Here is an 8,329-nt window from a genome sequence, read left to right as displayed (position 1 = left end):
CTTCTTATGACATCATTATGCAACCTTTTAAACATTGGAATTTTGATTGAGCCAAGAAAAATCAAATTTGGGCTTGATAGCATCCCAAACCCTAATAAAACCCCATTTAAACCCCAAAATGAAGCCCACTTAGTTGAGGCCCACCAAGGCCCACGAATTTGGCCTTGGCAAAGTTTCTTGAAGAAGTTTCCTCCCCCACATGGTAGACTATCCATTGCCCTTGGTTGCACCCAATAGTGCCTTGATGTGAAGGAGAAATCCACCTCATCAACCTCCATGCCTCACAGTTGCTGCAGGCAATCCTTGCTCCTCACTATTCTCCACTTTATGTTACATAGCCACCTCTAATAAAGGGTTATTCAAGCCCATGAATTTACTCTCTAAAATACTAAAGCCGTGCAAGACACATTTCACTCCCTTTAATCACTTATTCACATCGTTCTTAAAGAGAAGCTCAAAAGAGCTCTCTAGGGCAGATTTCTGGGGCTTTTTGCATTCCGATTTTTGAACCTTTGTAAGTATTTTTGCACGATAACTCCTTTATAAAAGTTGTTCTTCTTTGAGTATAGTTTTCATGAATATTTTATTAGTCTCATTACATATTCATTTGTTTAGTCAAAAGTATTTTTAACCTTGGAAAGGTCATTCTAGGCATAAAACTGGAGAGTATGTTATGTTTCGGACATTTTGACCAAGCTAATGGACATATCTTGGTCTGAAAACTTAATGGAGTGTTGTTAGCATGTGTTTATGAATGTTCATTGAGGTTTTATTGCATGACTAAAGCTTTTGAAGATAGATTTCCCTAAATCTAGAAACTTGAAATCTGGAAGTGGTAAAACAGTTTTTGTTTTGAGAAAGTTTGAATATTTTGTGGTTTAATATTACTCCAAAGGCTTTGATATTTTTATGTGATGATCCTAAACCTCTTATATACATGTTAGGATGTTTTTTTAAAGATATTTACTATTTGTTTTAAAGATATTATTTTTCTATGCAAGAGAATTTCGGTTATGCCTAAGATTTGATGTTATGGGTTAGATTCATGTTTTATTGAGGTTTAGCCATCTGATTGTAAGTTTGATAGTTGGATCTTCTTTAGGACACATCTTTAAACCATGTGATGTTTTATTTTGAAGATCTATCTTAAAGCCTTGGATTGAAAGATTGATCAAAGTTAGTTCAAAGAAAAGTTTCTATTTGTGGACTAAGTGTAAAACCAAAAACTTCAAGTGTTATTTTGTGAGTTTGATGACTTTTGTTTGATCATTGAAACATTGAAAGCGTGGTTGATTTTAGGATAATGTTACAAATGTGTTAGAAGTAAGATTTGATTTTTTAGAATTCTTGAGGATGTTTTAAATTAGATCAAAACTTATGATTCAAAGGTTTGTTTTTAGTTAAAAAGTTTGGATCCTTTTACTAAAAAGCTTGGGGTTGACGATTAGTAAGTTCTTGTTGGATGTTTTAAGTATGTTTTTAAACTTAGGATAGGAGGATCTTTGTTGCAAAAATTTGGTTTGATCATGAGTTTTGAAATTAGAAGAAGTGCGACAAAAATCAAGGGGAAAATCCTATGGATGTTTCTGCCATAGTGTGTTTTCCATAGTTGTGATTTGTTTTAAATTTTTCTGAGTTGATATTTGAGTTTAGGACAAAATTTACATGAGAAATATAAATTTTGAAAATTTTTGGAGTTTGGATGTTAAACCCTTAAGTTCGGAGTAAAATGGTCATTTTTCAACATGTAGAGGGGTTAAATGATAATTTTACTCTAAGTTAGCTTGTTTTCATGTTTCCAATTGTTAGTGATTAAATTTCTAATTTTTAGAATAACTATTTTCAGTTCCTTGGGTTTTGTGCTTTATTCTCATAAAACGCGACGATCGAGATATGTTAACTCTTAACTTATTATCAGTTTACTATGTATGTATGCTGGGTAAGGAAACTACAAATTATGTTCGTATGTTGTTATATATGCCATGCCATGCCATGTCATATCATTACATGTTTATCTGTTACATAATTTATTCTGTCACGTATTGCTATAAGTTACAAGTATGTCATGTTACGTTATGCCATCTGTTACATGTATGCCTTGTCACATAATGTTCACTGTTACTTGTATGCCATGTCATGTAATATTCACTCTTACATGTTATGCCATGTTATGAAATATTGTTTGTCACAAAATATAAGTATTATTATTATATAAGTGTAGATATAGAATACATTTTAGCAACTGGAGGAAGGATATTGAAGGTTGATAAATTAGTATTCTGCATATTTGGAGTTGTTTTGATTTTGAGGATCCAAAATAATTTGTGTTCAGAAGAGTAAAGTGTTTGGGAGAGGGGTTACCATGATTGCGTATTCTTATCTTATGGAGTTACTATGATTGCGTACTCTTATTTAATGGAGTTATCATGATTTAACAATAACCATGAACTGAACAATAATTTAACTGTATGAAAACGTACATGAACGTAAGTCAAACGACATGACATACTTGACATAAAATATTTTGTAGCTTGATATTAAATGTGACAAACAACATTTCATAACATGGCATAACATGTAATACTGAATATTACATGACATGGCATACATGTAACAGTAAACATTACGTGATGTGGCATACATGTAACAGATGACATAACGTAACATGACATACTTGAAACGTATAGCAATACGTGACAGAATAGATGGTATAACAGATAAACATGTAATGACATGGCATGACATGAAATATATAACAACATACGAATATAATTTGTAGTTTCCTTACCCATCATACATACATAGTAAACTACTAGTAAGTTAAGAGTTAACTTACCTTGATCGTCGCTTTCTACGAGAATAAAGTGCAAAACACGAAGAATTGAAAATCATGATTCTAAAAATTAGTAATTTAATCAATAACAATTAGAAGCATGAAAACAAGCTAACTTAGAGTAAAATTACCATTTAACCCTCTACATGTGGAAAAATAGATCTAGGGAAATCTATTATCATACAATAAAAACTCAATGAACATTCATAAACACATGCTAACAATACTCCATTAATTTTGAGGACCAGGATATGTCCATTTGCTTGGTCAAAATGTCCAAAACATAACATACTCTCCAGTTTCACGCCTAGAATGACCTTTCCATGGTTAAAAATATTTTTGACTGACCAAATTAGCATCTAATGAGACTAATAAGATATCCACAGAAACTAAACTCAAAGATGAACAAGTTTTATGAAAGAGTCATCGTGGAAAAGTACTTACAAAGGGTCAAAAATTGGCACACAAAAAGCCCATAAATATGCCCTAGAGAGCTCTTTTCAGTTTTTCTCTAAGAACGGGGTGAAGAAGTGATTAAAGGGAGTGAAATGTATCTTAAACAGCTTTAGACTTCTAGAGGGGAAAGTTATGGGCTTGAATGACCCTTGATTGGAGGTGTCTATGTGACATAAAGTGGAGAATAGTGAGGAGCAAGGACTGCCTGCAGTAGTTGTGAGGTATGGAGGTTGATGAGGTGTATTTCTCCTTCACATCTAGGCATTATTAGGTGCAGCCAAGGGCAGTGGATAGTCTGGCATGTGGGGGAGGAAACGTTTTCTAGAAACTTTGCTAAAGTGGCCAAATTTGTGGGCATCAACCAAGTGAGCTTCAATTTGCGGTTTAAATGAGGTTTGGTTACGGTTTGGGATGTTATCAAGCCTAAATCAAATTTTTTCTTGGCCCAATCAAAATTTCAAGACTTAAAAGGTTGGATAGTGATATCATAACAAGGATTTGATTAATTAATAGCAAGTGGAAGGATTTAATCAATTGATTAAACACAATGCTAGAAATCATATTAAAAAGGTTTTGGAGGCCAACTTTAGGGTTTTGGAAACCGTTTAGGGTTTCGGTTTCAACCAAGTTTTTGGGGTTTCAATTGGATTCCAACCATTTAGAGTTTCACTAGGATTGAGAACCTCTTTGGTCTGGCACAATTTGGTTGATCAGATGAAACAAATTTTTGGTTACGTGGCATGATCTCACACTTTGATTTCCTTCACAAATCCATCTAATGGTTCCACATGGTACTAAGTGTCTAATACTTTTCATTATGTGTGGCTAAAATATTGCCAAGTGTCCAAATGAAACTTCTCTAACCTAGTTTGGACATTCCACACTATGATTTTTAAAACACTGCACTGGGTGCGCTAATCGAGGTTGTTATTCACTCAAAAAAAATGCATAATAAACTTAATACTGAAAAATCCTAAATATTCATATTAACCTATAGTGAAAATCGTTTACCAAAATTCAACCCTGAAGTACCCCTAAAAATAATTTCACAATTTCGAACATGCGTTTTGTCCGAAATTATGAAAATGACTTATTGTACCATAACATCCTAAATAATCAATTGAGTCTATTGGCGTATACCATAACTCATTTTGACGCTTATATCTCAAATAATTAAACTCATGCACCATAGTGAGTGATAACACTGACTATGTTGATAGACTAAAACTTGTGCGATTGGTCAATTCATAAAAATTTATGGAGTTTTTATGAGGTTTCTAAAGTCAATAAAAATTCCACCAGTCAATTTCTAACTGGCTATTACAGACGATGGGGGCCTTCCCTTCATTTAAAGAGACGCTCAGCCAGGCGGAGGTTCCTCTGCGTGAGTTGTCGGTCGATGAGCCAACTCCTTTTGAGGAAAGGATTGCCCAAGTGGAGGCTGCCTTTGGCGAGTGCTTGGTGACGCCCCCTATCCTTCCACCAGAGTCCTTGGGTCTTACTTCCCCAAGCCTCTCTGCTGTCACAGAGCCAAAGGGTCCCGGCTTTATCCCTGGGCTCCCTTTCATAATGGCTGTGGAGCCGAACCCATCAGAAGGCATGGAGCCATCCCCTCTAGAGGTTGTAGAATCCCCTCCCCTTTGGAGGTCATAGAGCCGCATCGTTCTTCCTCGATCGGACTGTGTCAGGGGGACGACGAGTTTCGGAGTTATGGCTTTGTTGGTTTCCTTCTGGTTCCCCGTCACCTCTTCGTAAGGCAGCATTCTCCTGTCAAAGAGTTGTCATTTCTTCCATGAGTCTTTGTATGGTTGTAGCTTGTTCGCTGACTCTTCCTTCCATCACTTCAGGTTATTCTTTTTCATGTCCTGAGGCTTGAGTGCGCATTGTTGCCAACATACGAAGGACACACTACTTATAGGAATCACAGAGATCCCACAGACGATACCACTGTTGATGTAGTGTTTCGCAGCTCGAGCAACTCCACGCTGTTGGGATTTGGGGTCCAGTCTTGCAAAGATGGTGAGCGGTGAGCTTGGGGTCCGTGGTACCTCCGACGCTCAAGTTAGCTTTAGTGCTGATGATGGAGGGAGAATATATCAGAGAAAGCTATAGTTAGGATATATGTGGAAGTTAACCTCTTTATTGATCGCGAGTGATGCCTATTTATACCCGATGGTCTAGTGATAAGTGCTATTTTTATGTGATTTTTATTACTCTTTTATTTATAAAAAATATCATTTTCCCTTCAATACTATTATTTTATTTTATTTCTACATATTTTTATTTATTTTCTTGGATTTGAAGGAATGAGAAAATTTAGTACAGAAGGAGAGCATTTTGGTACAAAAGAAAAGACTACGGATCCAAACCGTTGAGAGGTAGTGAGATCTGAAGAGAGCCGATGAGATTTGGGCGAGGAGCCTTGTCCCGTGGGCAGTAAAGAGATCTTTCTTGCCCAAAAGCGAGATGATATGAACCTGTGGGAATGAAATCTCTTGAACCCGCAATCAGTTTGAAAACTTACCCAAGAAAGCCAAAATCAAGTCAATGGATGGAGAATCTAGATCCGTTGAGAACTCGTTGCAAGAACCTAGATTATGTGAAAATCTAGACCCGTTGAAGAATCTGTCTCAAGAACCCAGATTACAAGGAGGAATGCCGCAAATGTTGTGATTTATTTTTGATAAGTTCAAAAGTTCAATCAAGAACAAGAGGAGTAAACTCAACTCATAATGAATAAATTCATCAAATTTCATAAACTAATTAAAATGAGACTACAAAGAGTATTTAAAGCAAAACCTAATTAAAACCCTAGCCAAAATAAATCCCCATCTTCCACTGATGCCCCTGAGTGAAAAGTGCCGGGTCTACAGTTCGGCTACAGTACTCTGCTACGGTAACTTCTTGAAACCCTAGTTCAACAAAATAATAACTTTCCCAACATGTTCTTGAATAGGCGCCCCCCTTAAGTCATTCTCATAATAAGTCCAATTATTCTAAACTAATAAAATAAGTCCTTTAAATGAATTAAATAAGTTGAAAGCCTTCAAGTGCCCAAAGCCTTTAAGTCTTGTTGCCCTCTTCCATAGCTTGTATCAAATGAATCAAAACTGGATTTCATCCTTAAGCCTATCTTGAATGTTGGGCTCTTGCTAGACTTGTCTCAAATGGATTGCACCAATCCTTGCTTTGTCTCATTGATCTTCTTGGCTCTTGACCTTTGTAATTGGTCCATTTGGAACTTACAAAGGATCTTTAAGACTAGGTCTATCTTTGTGCCCATCATTTCCCCTCTCCTCAAAAGGATTTGACATCGAATCTCCACTTGCATCAAAGGGAAAAAAGGTTAAAAGCATTGAAAATAGCAGACACATTGTACTCACCTAGAAGATCCACTTTATATGCATTGTCATTAATTTTCTCAAGAATTTGGAACGTCCATCTCCTCGAGGATGCAACTTAGTCCGTCCATGAGTTGTGAATCTTTCTTTGCCCATGTGAACCCAAACCCAATCTCTTGGTTCAAAGATGACACGACTTCGCCCTTTATTGGCTTGAAAAGCGAACCTTTCATTCTTTTGGGCAATTTGAAGCTGTACCCTCTCATGAAGTGATTTCACTAACTCCGCCTTCTTTTGTCCATCCAAGCTACTCCAACCATCAATAGGTAAAGGCATCAAATCTAAAGGAGTAGGTGGATTAAAACCATAAACAATTTCGAAAGGAGAATAAGAAATATTAGTATGCAATGTTTTATTATATGCACACTCTAATAAGATGAAATGATACTCCTGCAAACGTCCATGTAACAATTCAATGAATGGCAAATGATACTCCCACAAATGTTCATGCAACACGTTAATGAATGACAAATGATACTCCCACGAACGTTCATGCAACATGACAATGAATGGCAAATGATACTCTTACAAACGTTCATGCAAGATGTCTAAAGTCTTCCTTACACAAAAGTTACCTAACAAACCACCATGTCTATCACACACAAGCAACTTACACATGAAACTAGTTGGCACACAAAATCTATTTTCTCTAAACAAGTACCAATCTAGTTTATAGAACTTACCAAATGATGCTTTCTCACATGTTCCATACATACTAGCAAAGTCATCGTCATTACCTTGCAATTTCTTATCATATTCAAATCTCAATAACTTTGCATTTAAAATAAAGATAAGGAAATACCTTCTTGCTAATGCATTAACTAAAAAATTTTCCTCATCATGTGTGTATGTGATTACATTAGGAAAAGTCTCAATACAGTCCTCCCACTTAGTATGCATTATAGTCAACAATTTATCTTGTCCTTTCAAATGTGTCAATGACTCATGTTTTTCAAAGAAAGGTCAGGTAGGAATTGTCGCACTTGACACAAAATCAATGTAGTGCACTATCTCCCTAATAGGTGGCAGTCCACTAAACACACCGCTAGGAAACATGACCTCATAACCCTGCAACAAAGAGACAACAACACTAGGCAAGGATACGTCAAGTTCGTTAGTATTAAGACTCGCCTTAGCACAAAAACTCACTTTTCTCTTTGTTTTCCGTTCACTTTTTTCACTCTCTCTTTTCTTTCCACTCTCTTTTTCTTTTTCACTCTCCTTTTCCCTTCACTCTCTTTTCTATTTTCACTTTTTTTTTTCCTTCTGTCACTCTCTTTTTCTTCATCTTTTTTTGAACTCTCGACCTCACAATTGTTTTTCAACTCATTCTCTTTTTTTTCTTGATGTCTAAGCCTCAGTCTCATCTTTTTTTTTCTCTCTCCCTCCATTTCGGCTTAACTATTTCTTTTTTTCTCAATCTCACATTCACTCTTGCTTTTTAGTTCAATCTCACTTTCACTCTTGCTTTTTAGTTCAATCTCTTTTTCACTTTTTCTTTTTTGATCACTCTTACTCTCACTCTTTCTTTTTTGATCACTCTCATTTTCACTCTTTCTTTTTGAGCAACCTCACTTTTCAATTTCAGGTTGTCCCCATGGATCTGTGTTGGAGTTAAAGGAGCAAATTTGATTGTTTT

Source organism: Juglans microcarpa x Juglans regia, chromosome 8D (assembly GCF_004785595.1).
Source record: "Juglans microcarpa x Juglans regia isolate MS1-56 chromosome 8D, Jm3101_v1.0, whole genome shotgun sequence".
NCBI classification, from domain to species: Eukaryota; Viridiplantae; Streptophyta; class Magnoliopsida; order Fagales; family Juglandaceae; genus Juglans; species Juglans microcarpa x Juglans regia.
This window is presented reverse-complemented; position numbering follows the sequence as displayed.